Source organism: Pseudophryne corroboree, unplaced genomic scaffold (genome assembly GCF_028390025.1).
Source record: "Pseudophryne corroboree isolate aPseCor3 unplaced genomic scaffold, aPseCor3.hap2 scaffold_129, whole genome shotgun sequence".
NCBI lineage: Eukaryota > Metazoa > Chordata > Amphibia > Anura > Myobatrachidae > Pseudophryne > Pseudophryne corroboree.
The window spans coordinates 731,291-751,840 of NW_026967915.1; the positions used below are offsets into that span (position 1 = coordinate 731,291).

General features: G+C 35.4%; 11 non-coding genes across 11 annotated transcripts; all 11 read right to left on the reverse strand.

Annotated features, from left to right (window-relative positions):
- Positions 1-160: 160 nt before the first annotated feature.
- TRNAR-CCU (transfer RNA arginine (anticodon CCU)) lies at positions 161-233 on the reverse strand. Its single transcript has one exon. It is a non-coding gene; the product is annotated as a tRNA-Arg (tRNA).
- A 2,822-nt stretch (positions 234-3,055) lies between these two features.
- Positions 3,056-3,128, reverse strand: TRNAR-CCU (transfer RNA arginine (anticodon CCU)). The gene has a single exon. It is a non-coding gene; the product is annotated as a tRNA-Arg (tRNA).
- An 885-nt stretch (positions 3,129-4,013) lies between these two features.
- On the reverse strand, positions 4,014-4,086 carry TRNAR-CCU (transfer RNA arginine (anticodon CCU)). Its single transcript has one exon. It is a non-coding gene; the product is annotated as a tRNA-Arg (tRNA).
- Positions 4,087-4,976: 890 nt separating this feature from the next.
- TRNAR-CCU (transfer RNA arginine (anticodon CCU)) lies at positions 4,977-5,049 on the reverse strand. The gene has a single exon. It is a non-coding gene; the product is annotated as a tRNA-Arg (tRNA).
- An 862-nt stretch (positions 5,050-5,911) lies between these two features.
- TRNAR-CCU (transfer RNA arginine (anticodon CCU)) lies at positions 5,912-5,984 on the reverse strand. The gene has a single exon. It is a non-coding gene; the product is annotated as a tRNA-Arg (tRNA).
- Positions 5,985-7,868: 1,884 nt separating this feature from the next.
- TRNAR-CCU (transfer RNA arginine (anticodon CCU)) lies at positions 7,869-7,941 on the reverse strand. The gene has a single exon. It is a non-coding gene; the product is annotated as a tRNA-Arg (tRNA).
- Positions 7,942-9,777: 1,836 nt separating this feature from the next.
- On the reverse strand, positions 9,778-9,850 carry TRNAR-CCU (transfer RNA arginine (anticodon CCU)). The gene has a single exon. It is a non-coding gene; the product is annotated as a tRNA-Arg (tRNA).
- An 884-nt stretch (positions 9,851-10,734) lies between these two features.
- Positions 10,735-10,807, reverse strand: TRNAR-CCU (transfer RNA arginine (anticodon CCU)). The gene has a single exon. It is a non-coding gene; the product is annotated as a tRNA-Arg (tRNA).
- Positions 10,808-12,668: 1,861 nt separating this feature from the next.
- TRNAR-CCU (transfer RNA arginine (anticodon CCU)) lies at positions 12,669-12,741 on the reverse strand. Its single transcript has one exon. It is a non-coding gene; the product is annotated as a tRNA-Arg (tRNA).
- A 902-nt stretch (positions 12,742-13,643) lies between these two features.
- TRNAR-CCU (transfer RNA arginine (anticodon CCU)) lies at positions 13,644-13,716 on the reverse strand. Its single transcript has one exon. It is a non-coding gene; the product is annotated as a tRNA-Arg (tRNA).
- Positions 13,717-14,654: 938 nt separating this feature from the next.
- TRNAM-CAU (transfer RNA methionine (anticodon CAU)) lies at positions 14,655-14,727 on the reverse strand. The gene has a single exon. It is a non-coding gene; the product is annotated as a tRNA-Met (tRNA).
- Positions 14,728-20,550: the final 5,823 nt, after the last annotated feature.

Genomic DNA, 20,550 nt, shown 5'->3' on the forward strand with positions numbered 1-20,550 from the left:
ATAGAAAAGTAAACAAAAAACCCACAACAATGTTATAATAAATGTCATTTTTAGCTTCTGTGGTCATGTTTTTGCAATCTAAACACTACAAGACTGTTGTACAGTTGAAGCAAAGATAAAGTATCAACTCTAGTGACGACACAGCTGATTTAATGAGTTCCACCCCAGATGGGACTTGAACCCACAATCCCTAGCTTAGGAGGCCAGTGCCTTATCCATTAGGCCACTGGGGCTTACTGACTTTCTCATTCAAGACTGATAGGTTTTTAATAGTCAATTATTTATTTTTGAGAAAAAGTGAAGCTGTTTACTGTGTTCTTTGCATTACCAAGTCCAGCAAGAAATGTGCTGGTACTATCCAGAGCTGTCAGTATGGATTATCATGCTCTATTGCAAAAAAACTATTTGATGCAACTGCTTTACCAACAGTGTGTTAATCTTTTCAATTGCTGTTTTGTTGGCTGACTGAAGGAAGATATGCAGTGCATTTGAACCAAAGCAGATGTGTGCTGACAACTTAAATTCACAATCATGTTTGTGTTTTTTCTTTCTTTCTTTCTTTCTTTCTTTCTTTCTTTCTTTCTTTCTTTCTTTTTTTCTTCCATCCTTTGTAATATCATATTAAATATTAAGGTAGAAGATTATAATCAATGACTAATGACATAAGAAAAAGGAAAAAAACTGTAAACAAAACTGCTTCAGGTGAGACTTGAATTCACAACCTTGACATTGCTCAACAGATACTGTCTTATAAGTACCACGCGCTGTCCAATTGCACCACTGGAGCACTTTGCAGCATAAAACAGTTATGCTAGATGTGGATTTTATTCAATACAATCAGTACAGTCATAAGAATTAAAAAAGAAAATCATTTTTGGTGATGAATGATGAGCAACAAAGGATCATGCATGCCAGATGGCACTTGAATAAGCTTTCCACAGTGATAGAAAAGTAAACAAAAAAACCACAACAATGTTATAATAAATGTCATTTTTAGCTTCTGTGGTCATGTTTTTGCAATCTAAACACTACAAGACTGTTGTACAGTTCAAGCAAGGATAAAACATCAACTCTAGTGATGACACAGCTGCTTTAATGAGTTCCACCCCAGATGGGACTTGAATCCACAATCCCTGGCTTAGGAGGCTAGTGCCTTATCCATTATGCCACTGGGGATTACTGACTTTCTCACTCAAGACTGATAGGTTTAAACAGTCAATTATTTATTTTTGAGAAAAAGTGAAGCTGTTTACTGTGTTCTTTGCATTACCAAGTCCAGCAAGAAATCTGCTGGTACTATCCAGAGCTGTCAGTATGGATTATCATGCTATATTGCAAAAAAATCTATTTGATGCAACTGCTTTACCAACAGTGTGTTAATCTTTTCAATTGCTGTTTTGTTGGCTGACTGAAGGAAGATATGCAGTGCATTTGAACCAAAGCAGATGTGTGCTGACAACTTAAATTCACAATCATATTTGTGTTTTTTCTTTCTTTCTTTCTTTTTCTTTCTTTCTTTCTTTCTTTCTTTCTTTCTTTCTTTCTTTCTTTCTTTCTTTCTTTCTTTCTTTCTTTCTTTCTTCCATCCTTTGTAATATCATATTAAATATTAAGGTAGAAGATTATAATCAATGACTAACGACATAAGAAAAAGGAAAAAAACTGTAAACAAAACTGCTTTGGGTGAGACTTGAATTCACAACCTTGACATTGCTCAACAGATACTGCCTTATAAGTACCACGCGCTGTCCAATTGCACCACTGGAGCACTTTGCAGCATAAAACAGTTATGCTAGATGTGGATTTTATTCAATACAATCAGTACAGTCATAAGAATTTAAAAAGAAAATCATTTTTGGTGATGAATGATGAGCAACAAAGGATCATGCATGCCAGATGGCACTTGAATAAGCTTTCCACAGTGATAGAAAAGTAAACAAAAAAACCACAACAATGTTATAATAAATGTCATTTTTAGCTTCTGTGGTCATGTTTTTGCAATCTAAACACTACAAGACTGTTGTACAGTTGAAGCAAGGATAAAACATCAACTCTAGTGACGACACAGCTGCTTTAATGAGTTCCACCCCAGATGGGACTTGAACCCAAAATCCCTGGCTTAGGAGACCAGTGCCTTATCCATTAGGCCACCGGGGATTACTGACTTTCTCATTCAAGACTGATAGGTTTTTAATAGTCAATTATTTATTTTTGAGAAAAAGTGAAGCTGTTTACTGTGTTCTTTGCATTACCAAGTCCAGCAAGAAATGTGCTGGTACTATCCAGAGCTGTCAGTATGGATTATCATGCTATATTGCAAAAAATCTATTTGATGCAACTGCTTTACCAACAGTGTGTTAATCTTTTCAATTGCTGTTTTGTTGGCTGACTGAAGGAAGATATGCAGTGCATTTGAACCAAAGCAGATGTGTGCTGACAACTTAAATTCACAATCATATTTGTGTTTTTTCTTTCTTTCTTTCTTTCTTTCTTTCTTTCTTTCTTTCTTTCTTTCTTTCTTTCTTTCTTTCTTTCTTTCTTTCTCTCTTTCTTCCATCCTTTGTAATATCATATTAAATATTAAGGTAGAAGATTATAATCAATGACTAATGACATAAGAAAAAGGAAAAAAACTGTAAACAAAACTGCTTCAGGTGAGACTTGAATTCACAACCTTGACATTGCTCAACAGATACTGTCTTATAAGTACCACGCGCTGTCCAATTGCACCACTGGAGCACTGTGCAGCATAAAACAGTTATGCTAGATGTGGATTTTATTCAATACAATCAGTACAGTCATAAGAATTTAAAAAGAAAATAATTTTTGGTGATGAATGATGAGCAACAAAGGATCATGCATGCCAGATGGCACTTGAATAAGCTTTTCACAGTAATAGAAAAGTAAACAAAAAAACCACAACAATGTTATAACAAATGTCATTTTTAGCTTCTGTGGTCATGTTTTTGCAATCTAAACACTACAAGACTGTTGTACAGTTGAAGCAAGGATAAAGTATCAACTCTAGTGACGACACAGCTGCTTTAATGAGTTTCACCCCTGATGGGACTTGAACCCACAATCCCTGGCTTAGGAGGCCAGTGCCTTATCCATTAGGCCACTGGGGCTTACTGACTTTCTCTTTTAATTCTGATAGGTTTTTAATAGTCAATTATTTATTTTTGAGAAAAAGTGAAGCTGTTTACTGTGTTCTTTGCATTACCAAGTCCAGCAAGAAATGTGCTGGTACTATCCAGAGCTGTCAGTATGGATTATCATGCTATATTGCAAAAAAATCTATTTGATGCAACTGCTTTACCAACAGTGTGTTAATCTTTTCAATTGCTGTTTTGTTGGCTGACTGAAGGAAGATATGCAGTGCATTTGAACCAAAGCAGATGTGTGCTGACAACTTAAATTCACAATCATATTTGTGTTTTTTCTTTCTTTCTTTTTCTTTCTTTCTTTCTTTCTTTCTTTCTTTCTTTCTTTCTTTCTTTCTTTCTTTCTTCCATCCTTTGTAATATCATATTAAATATTAAGGTAGAAGATTATAATCAATGACTAACGACATAAGAAAAAGGAATAAAACTGTAAACAAAACTGCTTTGGGTGAGACTTGAATTCACAACCTTGACATTGCTCAACAGATACTGTCTTATAAGTACCACGCGCTGTCCAATTGCACCACTGGAGCACTTTGCAGCATAAAACAGTTATGCTAGATGTGGATTTTATTCAATACAATCAGTACAGTCATAAGAATTTAAAAAGAAAATCATTTTTGGTGATGAATGATGAGCAACAAAGGATCATGCATGCCAGATGGCACTTGAATAAGCTTTCCACAGTGATAGAAAAGTAAACAAAAAAACCACAACAATGTTATAATAAATGTCATTTTTAGCTTCTGTGGTCATGTTTTTGCAATCTAAACACTACAAGACTGTTGTACAGTTGAAGCAAGGATAAAACATCAACTCTAGTGACGACACAGCTGCTTTAATGAGTTCCACCCCAGATGGGACTTGAACCCAAAATCCCTGGTTTAGGAGACCAGTGCCTTATCCATTAGGCCACCGGGGCTTACTGACTTTCTCATTCAAGACTGATAGGTTTTTAATAGTCAATTATTTATTTTTGAGAAAAAGTGAAGCTGTTTACTGTGTTCTTTGCATTACCAAGTCCAGCAAGAAATGTGCTGGTACTATCCAGAGCTGTCAGTATGGATTATCATGCTATATTGCAAAAAATCTATTTGATGCAACTGCTTTACCAACAGTGTGTTAATCTTTTCAATTGCTGTTTTGTTGGCTGACTGAAGGAAGATATGCAGTGCATTTGAACCAAAGCAGATGTGTGCTGACAACTTAAATTCACAATCATATTTGTGTTTTTTCTTTCTTTCTTTCTTTCTTTCTTTCTTTCTTTCTTTCTTTCTTTCTTTCTTTCTTTCTTTCTTTCTTTCTTTCTTCCATCCTTTGTAATATCATATTAAATATTAAGGTAGAAGATTATAATCAATGACTAATGACATAAGAAAAAGGAAAAAAACTGTAAACAAAACTGCTTCAGGTGAGACTTGAATTCACAACCTTGACATTGTTCAACAGATACTGTCTTATAAGTACCACACGCTGTCCAATTGCACCACTGGAGCACTGTGCAGCATAAAACAGTTATGCTAGATGTGGATTTTATTCAATACAATCAGTACAGTCATAAGAATTTAAAAAGAAAATCATTTTTGGTGATGAATGATGAGCAACAAAGGATCATGCATGCCAGATGGCACTTGAATAAGCTTTTCACAGTGATAGAAAAGTAAACAAAAAAACCACAACAACGTTATAACAAATGTCATTTTTAGCTTCTGTGGTCATGTTTTTGCAATCTAAACACTACAAGACTGTTGTACAGTTGAAGCAAGGATAAAGTATCAACTCTAGTGATGACACAGCTGCTTTAATGAGTTTCACCCCAGATGGGACTTGAACCCACAATCCCTGGCTTAGGAGGCCAGTGCCTTATCCATTAGGCCACTGGGGCTTACTGACTTTCTCTTTCAATTCTGATAGGTTTTTAATAGTCAATTATTTATTTTTGAGAAAAAGTGAAGCTGTTTACTGTGTTCTTTGCATTACCAAGTCCAGCAAGAAATGTGCTGGTACTATCCAGAGCTGTCAGTATGGATTATCATGCTCTATTGCAAAAAAACTATTTGATGCAACTGCTTTACCAACAGTGTGTTAATCTTTTCAATTGCTGTTTTGTTGGCTGACTGAAGGAAGATATGCAGTGCATTTGAACCAAAGCAGATGTGTGCTGACAACTTAAATTCACAATCATGTTTGTGTTTTTTCTTTCTTTCTTTCTTTCTTTCTTTCTTTCTTTCTTTCTTTCTTTCTTTCTTTCTTCCTTCCATCCTTTGTAATATCATATTAAATATTAAGGTAGAAGATTATAATCAATGACTAATGACATAAGAAAAAGGAAAAAAACTGTAAACAAAACTGCTTCAGGTGAGACTTGAATTCACAACCTTGACATTGCTCAACAGATACTGTCTTATAAGTACCACGCGCTGTCCAATTGCACCACTGGAGCACTGTGCAGCATAAAACAGTTATGCTAGATGTAGATTTTATTCAATACAATCAGTACAGTCATAAGAATTTAAAAAGAAAATCATTTTTGGTGATGAATGATGAGCAACAAAGGATCATGCATGCCAGATGGCACTTGAATAAGCTTTTCACAGTGATAGAAAAGTAAACAAAAAACCCACAACAATGTTATTTTTAGCTTCTGTGGTCATGTTTTTGCAATCTAAACACTACAAGACTGTTGTACAGTTGAAGCAAGGATAAAACATCAACTCTAGTGACGACACAGCTGCTTTAATGAGTTCCACCCCAGATGGGACTTGAACCCACGATCCCTGGCTTAGGAGGCCAGTGCCTTATGCATTAGGCCACTGGGGCTTACTGACTTTCTCATTCAAGACTGATAGGTTTTTAATAGTCAATTATTTATTTTTGAGAAAAAGTGAAGCTGTTTACTGTGTTATTTGCATTACCAAGTCCAGCAAAAATGTGCTGGTACTATCCCGAGCTGTCAGTATGGATTATCATGCTCTATTGCAAAAAAACTATTTGATGCAACTGCTTTACCAACAGTGTGTTAATCTTTTCAATTGCTGTTTTGTTGGCTGACTGAAGGAAGATATGCAGTGCTTTTGAACCAAAGCAGATGTGTGCTGACAACTTAAATTTACAATCATATTTGTGTTTTTTCTTTCTTTTTTTCTTCTTTCTTTCTTTCTTTCTTTCATTCTTTCTTTCTTTCTTTCTTTCTTTCTTTCTTTCTTTCTTTCTTGCTTTCTTTCTTTCTTTCTTTCTTCCATCCTTTGTAATATCATATTAAATATTAAGGTAGAAGATTATAATCAATGACTAACGACATAAGAAAAAGGAAAAAAACTGTAAACAAAACTGCTTCAGGTGAGACTTGAATTCACAACCTTGACATTGCTCAACAGATACTGTCTTATAAGTACCACGCGCTGTCCAATTGCACCACTGGAGCACTTTGCAGCATAAAACAGTTATTCTAGATGTGGATTTTATTCAATACAATCAGTACAGTCATAAGAATTTAAAAAGAAAATCATTTTTGGTGATGAATGATGAGCAACAAAAGATCATGCATGCCAGATGGCACTTGAATAAGCTTTCCACAGTGATAGAAAAGTAAACAAAAAAACCACAACAATGTTATAATAAATGTCATTTTTAGCTTCTGTGGTCATGTTTTTGCAATCTAAACACTACAAGACTGTTGTACAGTTGAAGCAAGGATAAAATATCAACTCTAGTGACGACACAGCTGCTTTAATGAGTTCCACCCCTGATGGGACTTGAACCCACAATTCCTGGCTTAAGAGGCCAGTGCCTTATCCATTATGCCACTGGGGCTTACTGACTTTCTCATTCAAGACTGATAGGTTTTTAATAGTCAATTATTTATTTTTGAGAAAAAGTGAAGCTGTTTACTGTGTTCTTTGCATTACCAAGTCCAGTAAGAAATGTGCTGGTACTATCCAGAGCTGTCAGTATGGATTATCATGCTATCTTGCAAAAAAATCTATTTGATGCAACTGCTTTACCAACAGTGTGTTAATCTTTTCAATTGCTGTTTTGTTGGCTGACTGAAGGAAGATATGCAGTGCATTTGAACCAAAGCAGATGTGTGCTGACAACTTAAATTCACAATCATATTTGTGTTCTTTCTTTCTTTCTTTCTTTCTTTCTTTCTTTCTTTCTTTCTTTCTTTCTTTCTTTCTTTCTTTCTTTCTTTCTTTCTTCCATCCTTTGTAATATCATATTAAATATTAAGGTAGAAGATTATAATCAATGACTAATGACATAAGAAAAAGGAAAAAAACTGTAAACAAAACTGCTTCAGGTGAGACTTGAATTCACAACCTTGACATTGCTCAACAGATACTGTCTTATAAGTACCACACGCTGTCCAATTGCACCACTGGAGCACTGTGCAGCATAAAACAGTTATGCTAGATGTGGATTTTATTCAATACAATCAGTACAGTCATAAGAATTTAAAAAGAAAATCATTTTTGGTGATGAATGATGAGCAACAAAGGATCATGCATGCCAGATGGCACTTGAATAAGCTTTTCACAGTGATAGAAAAGTAAACAAAAAACCCACAACAATGTTATAATAAATGTCATTTTTAGCTTCTGTGGTCATGTTTTTGCAATCTAAACACTACAAGACTGTTGTACAGTTGAAGCAAGGATAAAATATCAACTCTAGTGACGACACAGCTGCTTTAATGAGTTCCACACCAGATGGGACTTGAACCCACAATCCCTGGCTTAGGAGGCCAGTGCCTTATCCATTAGGCCACTGGGGCTTACTGACTTTCTCAATCAAGACTGATAGGTTTTTAATAGTCAATTATTTATTTTTGAGAAAAAGTGAAGCTGTTTACTGTGTTCTTTGCATTACCAAGTCCAGCAAGAAATGTGCTGGTACTATCCAGAGCTGTCAGTATGGATTATCATGCTCTATTGCAAAAAAACTATTTGATGCAACTGCTTTACCAACAGTGTGTTAATCTTTTCAATTGCTGTTTTGTTGGCTGACTGAAGGAAGATATGCAGTGCATTTGAACCAAAGCAGATGTGTGCTGACAACTTAAATTTACAATCATATTTGTGTTTTTTCTTTCTTTCTTTCTTTCTTTCTTTCTTTCTTTCTTTCTTTCTTTCTTTCTTCCATCCTTTGTAATATCATATTAAATATTAAGGTAGAAGATTATAATCAATGACTAATGACATAAGAAAAAGGAAAAAAACTGTAAACAAAACTGCTTCAGGTGAGACTTGAATTCACAACCTTGACATTGCTCAACAGATACTGTCTTATAAGTACCACGCGCTGTCAAATTGCACCACTGGAGCACTTTGCAGCATAAAACAGTTATGCTAGATGTGGATTTTATTCAATACAATCAGTACAGTCATAAGAATTTAAAAAGAAAATCATTTTTGGTGATGAATGATGAGCAACAAAGGATCATGCATGCCAGATGGCACTTGAATAAGCTTTCCACAGTGATAGAAAAGTAAACAAAAAAACCACAACAATGTTATAATAAATGTCATTTTTAGCTTCTGTGGTCATGTTTTTGCAATCTAAACACTACAAGACTGTTGTACAGTTGAAGCAAGGATAAAATATCAACTCTAGTGACGACACAGCTGCTTTAATGAGTTCCACACCAGATGGGACTTGAACCCACAATCCCTGGCTTAGGAGGCCAGTTATCCATTAGTGCCTTATCCATTAGGCCACTGGGGCTTACTGACTTTCTCATTCAAGACTGATAGGTTTTTAATAGTCAATTATTTATTTTTGAGAAAAAGTGAAGCTGTTTACTGTGTTCTTTGCATTACCAAGTCCAGCAAGAAATGTGCTGGTACTATCCAGAGCTGTCAGTATGGATTATCATGCTATATTGCAAAAAATCTATTTGATGCAACTGCTTTACCAACAGTATGTTAATCTTTTCAATTGCTGTTTTGTTGGCTCACTGAAGGAAGATATGCAGTGCATTTGAACCAAAGCAGATGTGTGCTGACAACTTAAATTCACAATCATATTTGTGTTTTTTCTTTCTTTCTTTCTTTCTTTCTTTCTTTCTTTCTTTCTTTCTTTCTTTCTTTCTTTCTTTCTTTCTTTCTTCCATCCTTTGTAATATCATATTAAATATTAAGGTAGAAGATTATAATCAATGACTAATGACATAAGAAAAAGGAAAAAAACTGTAAACAAAACTGCTTCAGGTGAGACTTGAATTCACAACCTTGACATTGCTCAACAGATACTGTCTTATAAGTACCACACGCTGTCCAATTGCACCACTGGAGCACTGTGCAGCATAAAACAGTTATGCTAGATGTGGATTTTATTCAATACAATCAGTACAGTCATAAGAATTTAAAAAGAAAATCATTTTTGGTGATGAATGATGAGCAACAAAGGATCATGCATGCCAGATGGCACTTGAATAAGCTTTTCACAGTGATAGAAAAGTAAACAAAAAAACCACAACAATGTTATAATAAATGTCATTTTTAGCTTCTGTGGTCATGTTTTTGCAATCTAAACACTACAAGACCATTGTACAGTTGAAGCAAGGATAAAGTATCAACTCTAGTGATGACACAGCTGCTTTAATGAGTTCCACCCCAGATGGGACTTGAACCCACAATCCCTGGCTTAGGAGGCAAGTGCCTTATCCATTAGGCCACTGGGGCTTACTGACTTTCGCATTCAAGACTGATAGGTTTTTAATAGTCAATTATTTATTTTTGAGAAAAAGTGAAGCTGTTTACTGTGTTCTTTGCATTACCAAGTCCAGCAAGAAATGTGCTGGTACTATCCAGAGCTGTCAGTATAGATTATCATGCTCTATTGCAAAAAAACTATTTGATGCAACTGCTTTACCAACAGTGTGTTAATCTTTTCAATTGCTGTTTTGTTGGCTGACTGAAGGAAGATATGCAGTGCATTTGAACCAAAGCAGATGTGTGCTGACAACTTAAATTCACAATCATATTTGTGTTTTTTCTTTCTTTCTTTCTTTTTCTTTCTTTCTTTCTTTCTTTCTTTCTTTCTTTCTTTCTTTCTTTCTTTCTTCCATCCTTTGTAATATCATATTAAATATTAAGGTAGAAGATTATAATCAATGACTAACGACATAAGAAAAAGGAAAAAAACTGTAAACAAAACTGCTTTGGGTGAGACTTGAATTCACAACCTTGACATTGCTCAACAGATACTGTCTTATAAGTACCACGCGCTGTCCAATTGCACCACTGGAGCACTTTGCAGCATAAAACAGTTATGCTAGATGTGGATTTTATTCAATACAATCAGTACAGTCATAAGAATTTAAAAAGAAAATCATTTTTGGTGATGAATGATGAGCAACAAAGGATCATGCATGCCAGATGGCACTTGAATAAGCTTTCCACAGTGATAGAAAAGTAAACAAAAAAACCACAACAATGTTATAATAAATGTCATTTTTAGCTTCTGTGGTCATGTTTTTGCAATCTAAACACTACAAGACTGTTGTACAGTTGAAGCAAGGATAAAACATCAACTCTAGTGACGACACAGCTGCTTTAATGAGTTCCACCCCAGATGGGACTTGAACCCAAAATCCCTGGCTTAGGAGACCAGTGCCTTATCCATTAGGCCACCGGGGCTTACTGACTTTCTCATTCAAGACTGATAGGTTTTTAATAGTCAATTATTTATTTTTGAGAAAAAGTGAAGCTGTTTACTGTGTTCTTTGCATTACCAAGTCCAGCAAGAAATGTGCTGGTACTATCCAGAGCTGTCAGTATGGATTATCATGCTATATTGCAAAAAATCTATTTGATGCAACTGCTTTACCAACAGTGTGTTAATCTTTTCAATTGCTGTTTTGTTGGCTGACTGAAGGAAGATATGCAGTGCATTTGAACCAAAGCAGATGTGTGCTGACAACTTAAATTCACAATCATATTTGTGTTTTTTCTTTCTTTCTTTCTTTCTTTCTTTCTTTCTTTCTTTCTTTCTTTCTTTCTTTCTTTCTTTCTTTCTTTCTTTCTTTCTTTCTTCCATCCTTTGTAATATCATATTAAATATTAAGGTAGAAGATTATAATCAATGACTAATGACATAAGCAAAAGGAAAAAAACTGTAAACAAAACTGCTTCAGGTGAGACTTGAATTCACAACCTTGACATTGCTCAACAGATACTGTCTTATAAGTACCACGCGCTGTCCAATTGCACCACTGGAGCACTGTGCAGCATAAAACAGTTATGCTAGATGTGGATTTTATTCAATACAATCAGTACAGTCATAAGAATTTAAAAAGAAAATCATTTTTGGTGATGAATGATGAGCAACAAAGGATCATGCATGCCAGATGGCACTTGAATAAGCTTTTCACAGTGATAGAAAAGTAAACAAAAAAACCACAACAATGTTATAACAAATGTCATTTTTAGCTTCTGTGGTCATGTTTTTGCTATCTAAACACTACAAGACTGTTGTACAGTTGAAGCAAGGATAAAGTATCAACTCTAGTGACGACACAGCTGCTTTAATGAGTTTCACCCCTGATGGGACTTGAACCCACAATCCCTTGCTTAGGAGGCCAGTGCCTTATCCATTAGGCCACTGGGGCTTACTGACTTTCGCTTTTAATTCTGATAGGTTTTTAATAGTCAATTATTTATTTTTGAGAAAAAGTGAAGCTGTTTACTGTGTTCTTTGCATTACCAAGTCCAGCAAGAAATGTGCTGGTACTATCCAGAGCTGTCAGTATGGATTATCATGCTATATTGCAAAAAAATCTATTTGATGCAACTGCTTTACCAACAGTGTGTTAATCTTTTCAATTGCTGTTTTGTTGGCTGACTGAAGGAAGATATGCAGTGCATTTGAACCAAAGCAGATGTGTGCTGACAACTTAAATTCACAATCATATTTGTGTTTTTTCTTTCTTTCTTTCTTTTTCTTTCTTTCTTTCTTTCTTTCTTTTTTTTCTTTCTTTCTTTCTTTCTTTCTTTCTTCCATCCTTTGTAATATCATATTAAATATTAAGGTAGAAGATTATAATCAATGACTAACGACATAAGAAAAAGGAATAAAACTGTAAACAAAACTGCTTTGGGTGAGACTTGAATTCACAACCTTGACATTGCTCAACAGATACTGTCTTATAAGTACCACGCGCTGTCCAATTGCACCACTGGAGCACTTTGCAGCATAAAACAGTTATGCTAGATGTGGATTTTATTCAATACAATCAGTACAGTCATAAGAATTTAAAAAGAAAATCATTTTTGGTGATGAATGATGAGCAACAAAGGATCATGCATGCCAGATGGCACTTGAATAAGCTTTCCACAGTGATAGAAAAGTAAACAAAAAAACCACAACAATGTTATAATAAATGTCATTTTTAGCTTCTGTGGTCATGTTTTTGCAATCTAAACACTACAAGACTGTTGTACAGTTGAAGCAAGGATAAAACATCAACTCTAGTGACGACACAGCTGCTTTAATGAGTTCCACCCCAGATGGGACTTGAACCCAAAATCCCTGGCTTAGGAGACCAGTGCCTTATCCATTAGGCCACCGGGGCTTACTGACTTTCTCATTCAAGACTGATAGGTTTTTAATAGTCAATTATTTATTTTTGAGAAAAAGTGAAGCTGTTTACTGTGTTCTTTGCATTACCAAGTCCAGCAAGAAATGTGCTGGTACTATCCAGAGCTGTCAGTATGGATTATCATGCTATATTGCAAAAAATCTATTTGATGCAACTGCTTTACCAACAGTGTGTTAATCTTTTCAATTGCTGTTTTGTTGGCTGACTGAAGGAAGATATGCAGTGCATTTGAACCAAAGCAGATGTGTGCTGACAACTTAAATTCACAATCATATTTGTGTTTTTTCTTTCTTTCTTTCTTTCTTTCTTTCTTTCTTTCTTTCTTTCTTTCTTTCTTTCTTTCTTTCTTTCTTTCTTTCTTTCTTTCTTTCTTCCATCCTTTGTAATATCATATTAAATATTAAGGTAGAAGATTATAATCAATGACTAATGACATAAGAAAAAGGAAAAAAACTGTAAACAAAACTGCTTCAGGTGAGACTTGAATTCACAACCTTGACATTGTTCAACAGATACTGTCTTATAAGTACCACACGCTGTCCAATTGCACCACTGGAGCACTGTGCAGCATAAAACAGTTATGCTAGATGTGGATTTTATTCAATACAATCAGTACAGTCATAAGAATTTAAAAAGAAAATCATTTTTGGTGATGAATGATGAGCAACAAAGGATCATGCATGCCAGATGGCACTTGAATAAGCTTTTCACAGTGATAGAAAAGTAAACAAAAAAACCACAACAACGTTATAACAAATGTCATTTTTAGCTTCTGTGGTCATGTTTTTGCAATCTAAACACTACAAGACTGTTGTACAGTTGAAGCAAGGATAAAGTATCAACTCTAGTGACGACACAGCTGCTTTAATGAGTTTCACCCCAGATGGGACTTGAACCCACAATCCCTGGCTTAGGAGGCCAGTGCCTTATCCATTAGGCCACTGGGGCTTACTGACTTTCTCTTTCAATTCTGATAGGTTTTTAATAGTCAATTATTTATTTTTGAGAAAAAGTGAAGCTGTTTACTGTGTTCTTTGCATTACCAAGTCCAGCAAGAAATGTGCTGGTACTATCCAGAGCTGTCAGTATGGATTATCATGCTCTATTGCAAAAAAACTATTTGATGCAACTGCTTTACCAACAGTGTGTTAATCTTTTCAATTGCTGTTTTGTTGGCTGACTGAAGGAAGATATGCAGTGCATTTGAACCAAAGCAGATGTGTGCTGACAACTTAAATTCACAATCATGTTTGTGTTTTTTCTTTCTTTCTTTCTTTCTTTCTTTCTTTCTTTCTTTCTTTCTTTCTTTCTTTCTTTCTTTCTTTCTTTCTTTCTTTCTTTCTTTCTTTCTTTCTTTCTTTCTTTCTTTCTTTCTTTCTTCCTTCCATCCTTTGTAATATCATATTAAATATTAAGGTAGAAGATTATAATCAATGACTAATGACATAAGAAAAAGGAAAAAAACTGTAAACAAAACTGCTTCAGGTGAGACTTGAATTCACAACCTTGACATTGCTCAACAGATACTGTCTTATAAGTACCACGCGCTGTCCAATTGCACCACTGGAGCACTGTGCAGCATAAAACAGTTATGCTAGATGTGGATTTTATTCAATACAATCAGTACAGTCATAAGAATTTAAAAAGAAAATCATTTTTGGTGATGAATGATGAGCAACAAAGGATCATGCATGCCACATGGCACTTGAATAAGCTTTTCACAGTGATAGAAAAGTAAACAAAAAACCCACAACAATGTTATAATAAATGTCATTTTTAGCTTCTGTGGTCATGTTTTTGCAATCTAAACACTACAAGACTGTTGTACAGTTGAAGCAAGGATAAAACATCAACTCTAGTGACGACACAGCTGCTTTAATGAGTTCCACCCCAGATGGGACTTGAACCCACGATCCCTGGCTTATGAGGCCAGTGCCTTATGCATTAGGCCACTGGGGCTTACTGACTTTCTCATTCAAGACTGATAGGTTTTTAATAGTCAATTATTTATTTTTGAGAAAAAGTGAAGCTGTTTACTGTGTTATTTGCATTACCAAGTCCAGCAAGAAATGTGCTGGTACTATCCAGAGCTGTCAGTATGGATTATCATGCTCTATTGCAAAAAAACTATTTGATGCAACTGCTTTACCAACAGTGTGTTAATCTTTTCAATTGCTGTTTTGTTGGCTGACTGAAGGAAGATATGCAGTGCTTTTGAACCAAAGCAGATGTGTGCTGACAACTTAAATTTACAATCATATTTGTGTTTTTTCTTTCTTTTTTTCTTCTTTCTTTCTTTCTTTCATTCTTTCTTTCTTTCTTTCTTTCTTTCTTTCTTTCTTTCTTTCTTTCTTGCTTTCTTTCTTTCTTTCTTCCATCCTTTGTAATATCATATTAAATATTAAGGTAGAAGATTATAATCAATGACTAACGACATAAGAAAAAGGAAAAAAACTGTAAACAAAACTGCTTTAGGTGAGACTTGAATTCACAACCTTGACATTGCTCAACAGATACTGTCTTATAAGTACCACGCGCTGTCCAATTGCACCACTGGAGCACTTCGCAGCATAAAACAGTTATTCTAGATGTGGATTTTATTCAATACAATCAGTACAGTCATAAGAATTTAAAAAGAAAATCATTTTTGGTGATGAATGATGAGCAACAAAGGATCATGCATGCCAGATGGCACTTGAATAAGCTTTCCACAGTGATAGAAAAGTAAACAAAAAACCCACAACAATGTTATAATAAATGTCATTTTTAGCTTCTGTGGTCATATTTTGTAATCTAAACACTACAAGACTGTTGTACAGTTGAAGCAAGGATAAAATATCAACTCTAGTGACGACACAGCTGCTTTAATGAGTTCCACCCCAGATGGGACTTGAACCCACAATTCCTGGCTTAAGAGGCCAGTGCATTATCCATTATGCCACTGGGCTTACTGACTTTCTCATTCAAGACTGATAGGTTTTTAATAGTCAATTATTTATTTTTGAGAAAAAGTGAAGCTGTTTACTGTGTTCTTTGCATTACCAAGTCCAGTAAGAAATGTGCTGGTACTATCCAGAGCTGTCAGTATGGATTATCATGCTATCTTGCAAAAAAATCTATTTGATGCAACTGCTTTACCAACAGTGTGTTAATCTTTTCAATTGCTGTTTTGTTGGCTGACTGAAGGAAGATATGCAGTGCATTTGAACCAAAGCAGATGTGTGCTGACAACTTAAATTCACAATCATATTTGTGTTCTTTCTTTCTTTCTTTCTTTCTTTCTTTCTTTCTTTCTTTCTTTCTTTCTTTCTTTCTTTCTTTCTTTCTTTCTTTCTTCCATCCTTTGTAATATCATATTAAATATTAAGGTAGAAGATTATAATCAATGACTAATGACATAAGAAAAAGGAAAAAAACTGTAAACAAAACTGCTTCAGGTGAGACTTGAATTCACAACCTTGACATTGCTCAACAGATACTGTCTTATAAGTACCACACGCTGTCCAATTGCACCACTGGAGCACTGTGCAGCATAAAACAGTTATGCTAGATGTGGATTTTATTCAATACAATCAGTACAGTCATAAGAATTTAAAAAGAAAATCATTTTTGGTGATGAATGATGAGCAACAAAGGATCATGCATGCCAGATGGCACTTGAATAAGCTTTCCACAGTGATAGAAAAGTAAACAAAAAAACCACAACAATGTTATAATAAATGTCATTTTTAGCTTCTGTGGTCATGTTTTTGCAATCTAAACACTACAAGACTGTTGTACAGTTGAAGCAAGGATAAAATATCAACTCTAGTGACGACACAGCTGCTTTAATGAGTTCCACACCAGATGGGACTTCAACCCACAATCCCTGGCTTAGGAGGCCAGTGCCTTATCCATTAGGCCACTGGGGCTTACTGACTTTCTCATTGAAGACTGATATGTTTTTAATAGTCAATTATTTATTTTTGAGAAAAAGTGAAGCTGTTTACTGTGTTCTTTGCATTACCAAGTCCAGCAAGAAATGTGCTGGCACTATCCAGAGCTGTCAGTATGGATTATCATGCTCTATTGCAAAAAAAATATTTGATGCAACTGCTTTACCAACAGTGTATTAATCTTTTCAATTGCTGTTTTGTTGGCTGACTGAAGGAAGATATGCAGTGCATTTGAACCAAAGCAGATGTGTGCTGACAACTTGAATTTACAATCATATTTGTGTTTTTTCTTTCTTTCTTTCTTTCTTTCTTTCTTTCTTTCTTTCTTTCTTTCTTTCTTTCTTTCTTTCTTTCTTCCATCCTTTGTAATATCATATTAAATATTAAGGTAGAAGATTATAATCAATGACTAATGACATAAGAAAAAGGAAAAAAACTGTAAACAAAACTGCTTCAGGTGAGACTTGAATTCACAACCTTGACATTGCTCAACAGATACTGTCTTATAAGTACCACGCGCTGTCCAATTGCACCACTGGCGCACTGTGCAGCATAAAACAGTTATGCTAGATGTGGATTTTATTCAATACAATCAGTACAGTCATAAGAATTTAAAAAGAAAATCATTTTTGGTGATGAATGATGAGCAACAAAGGATCATGCATGCCAGATGGCACTTGAATAAGCTTTTCACAGTGATAGAAAAGTAAACAAAAAAACCACAACAATGTTATAATAAATGTCATTTTTAGCTTCTGTGGTCATGTTTTTGCAATCTAAACACTACAAGACTGTTGTACAGTTGAAGCAAGGATAAAGTATCAACTCTAGTGACAACACAGCTGCTTTAATGAGTTCCTCCCCAGATGGGACTTGAACCCCCAATCCCTGGTTTAGGAGGCCAGTGCCTTATCCATTAGGCCACTGGGGCTTACTGACTTTCTCATTCAAGACTGATATGTTTTTAATAGTCAATTATTTATTTTTGAGAAAAAGTGAAGCTGTTTACTGTGTTCTTTGCATTACCAAGTCCAGCAAGAAATGTGCTGGTACTATCCAGAGCTGTCAGTATGGATTATCATGCTCTATTGCAAAAAAACTATTTGATGCAACTGCTTTACCAACAGTGTGTTAATCTTTTCAATTGCTGTTTTGTTGGCTGACTGAAGGAAGATATGCAGTGCATTTGAACCAAAGCAGATGTGTGCTGACAACTTAAATTCACAATCATGTTTGTGTTTTTTCTTTCTTTCTTTCTTTCTTTCTTTCTTTCTTTCTTTCTTTCTTTCTTTCTTTCTTTCTTTCTTTCTTTCTTTCTTTCTTTCTTTCTTTCTTTCTTCCTTCCATCCTTTGTAATATCATATTAAATATTAAGGTAGAAGATTATAATCAATGACTAATGACATAAGAAAAAGGAAAAAAACTGTAAACAAAACTGCTTCAGGTGAGACTTGAATTCACAACCTTGACATTGCTCAACAGATACTGTCTTATAAGTACCACGCGCTGTCCAATTGCACCACTGGAGCACTTCGCAGCATAAAACAGTTATTCTAGATGTGGATTTTATTCAATACAATCAGTACAGTCATAAGAATTTAAAAAGAAAATCATTTTTGGTGATGAATGATGAGCAACAAAGGATCATGCATGCCAGATGGCACTTGAATAAGCTTTCCACAGTGATAGAAAAGTAAACAAAAAACCCACAACAATGTTATAATAAATGTCATTTTTAGCTTCTGTTGTCATATTTTGTAATCTAAACACTACAAGACTGTTGTACAGTTGAAGCAAGGATAAAATATCAACTCTAGTGACGACACAGCTGCTTTAATGAGTTCCACCCCTGATGGGACTTGAACCCACAATTCCTGGCTTAAGAGGCCAGTGCATTATCCATTATGCCACTGGGGCTTACTGACTTTCTCATTCAAGACTGATAGGTTTTTAATAGTCAATTATTTATTTTTGAGAAAAAGTGAAGCTGTTTACTGTGTTCTTTGCATTACCAAGTCCAGTAAGAAATGTGCTGGTACTATCCAGAGCTGTCAGTATGGATTATCATGCTATCTTGCAAAAAAATCTATTTGATGCAACTGCTTTACCAACAGTGTGTTAATCTTTTCAATTGCTGTTTTGTTGGCTGACTGAAGGAAGATATGCAGTGCATTTGAACCAAAGCAGATGTGTGCTGACAACTTAAATTCACAATCATATTTGTGTTCTTTCTTTCTTTCTTTCTTTCTTTCGTTCTTTCTTTCTTTCTTTCTTTCTTTCTTCCATCCTTTGTAATATCATATTAAATATTAAGGTAGAAGATTATAATCAATGACTAATGACATAAGAAAAAGGAAAAAAACTGTAAACAAAACTGCTTCAGGTGAGACTTGAATTCACAACCTTGACATTGCTCAACAGATACTGTCTTATAAGTACCACACGCTGTCCAATTGCACCACTGGAGCACTGTGCAGCATAAAACAGTTATGCTAGATGTGGATTTTATTCATTACAATCAGTACAGTCATAAGAATTTAAAAAGAAAATCATTTTTGGTGATGAATGATGAGCAACAAAGGATCATGCATGCCAGATGGCACTTGAATAAGCTTTCCACAGTGATAGAAAAGTAAACAAAAAAACCACAACAATGTTATAATAAATGTCATTTTTAGCTTCTGTGGTCATGTTTTTGCAATCTAAACACTACAAGACTGTTGTACAGTTGAAGCAAGGATAAAATATCAACTCTAGTGACGACACAGCTGCTTTAATGAGTTCCACACCAGATGGGACTTCAACCCACAATCCCTGGCTTAGGAGGCCAGTGCCTTATCCATTAGGCCACTGGGGCTTACTGACTTTCTCATTGAAGACTGATACAGATGTAGCCACCTTTATCTTGAGTGGCCGCGGCGGTTGTCCCGTTCGACCATACGCAGCGTACTGTGGCGTAGCGAGGCGCGCCTAGCCACAGAGAGGCTATCTAATCGCACGGAGACAGACATTTGACGTTTGGCGTTACCTTTACGTGTAATACCTGCGATCAGCCACCAGATGTCGCTTTTTACAATCACCACTGCGCATGCGTGTGGTCTCCCGTAAAATACAATACTGACATACATAATAAGGACTACTTTACTAAGGCGTCTCATTACGCTGCATACAGCAAATACTGTACTCATTACGCTGCATTATTTAATACAGTACTGTACAGTATATACAGTACGACACCGACGCAAATACAGTAGTACAGCATACAGTATATGATCCATCTACAATACTTTATGAATACTGTATGTGAGCGTCCAAGTCCCGCAGACAAATCACAGTACTGTAAAACCAGTAGTGTACACTGTTGCAAATGGATGTGTGTTACAAGTTCACTATTGCCTCTCAAGATTAGGAATTTTCTACAGTGTTATCGTCCTAATCCCGTAGCCATTACAGCATAATCAAAACCAACGGATTTATACATTTGTCTGCGGCGAAGTGGTGAAGTGTTTCGCTTCCTATACTCAGAGTCCAGGGTTCGATTCCTTAAGTACGAATGCATGTTACTGTAGTTTTTTTCAGACACTTTATTATTATTTTTATTCACATACTGTAAACCAGGGCATACAGTAGCTGCATGAGCGGTTCTATGCGATCGAGTCCGGTGTACCATAATGTGCAGGTTCTATGCAGGTTAAGGTACTATGCTCCGTACACAGTACACATACAATTCTGTAGCTGGGCAGACTGAATAGAAATGGCTACCACCTATGACTCCTTGCCCCACAGAGGCCCTAGGCTACGGAGCAAGTAATAGTCCAGATTGTACAGACTATGGGGCAATGCTGAA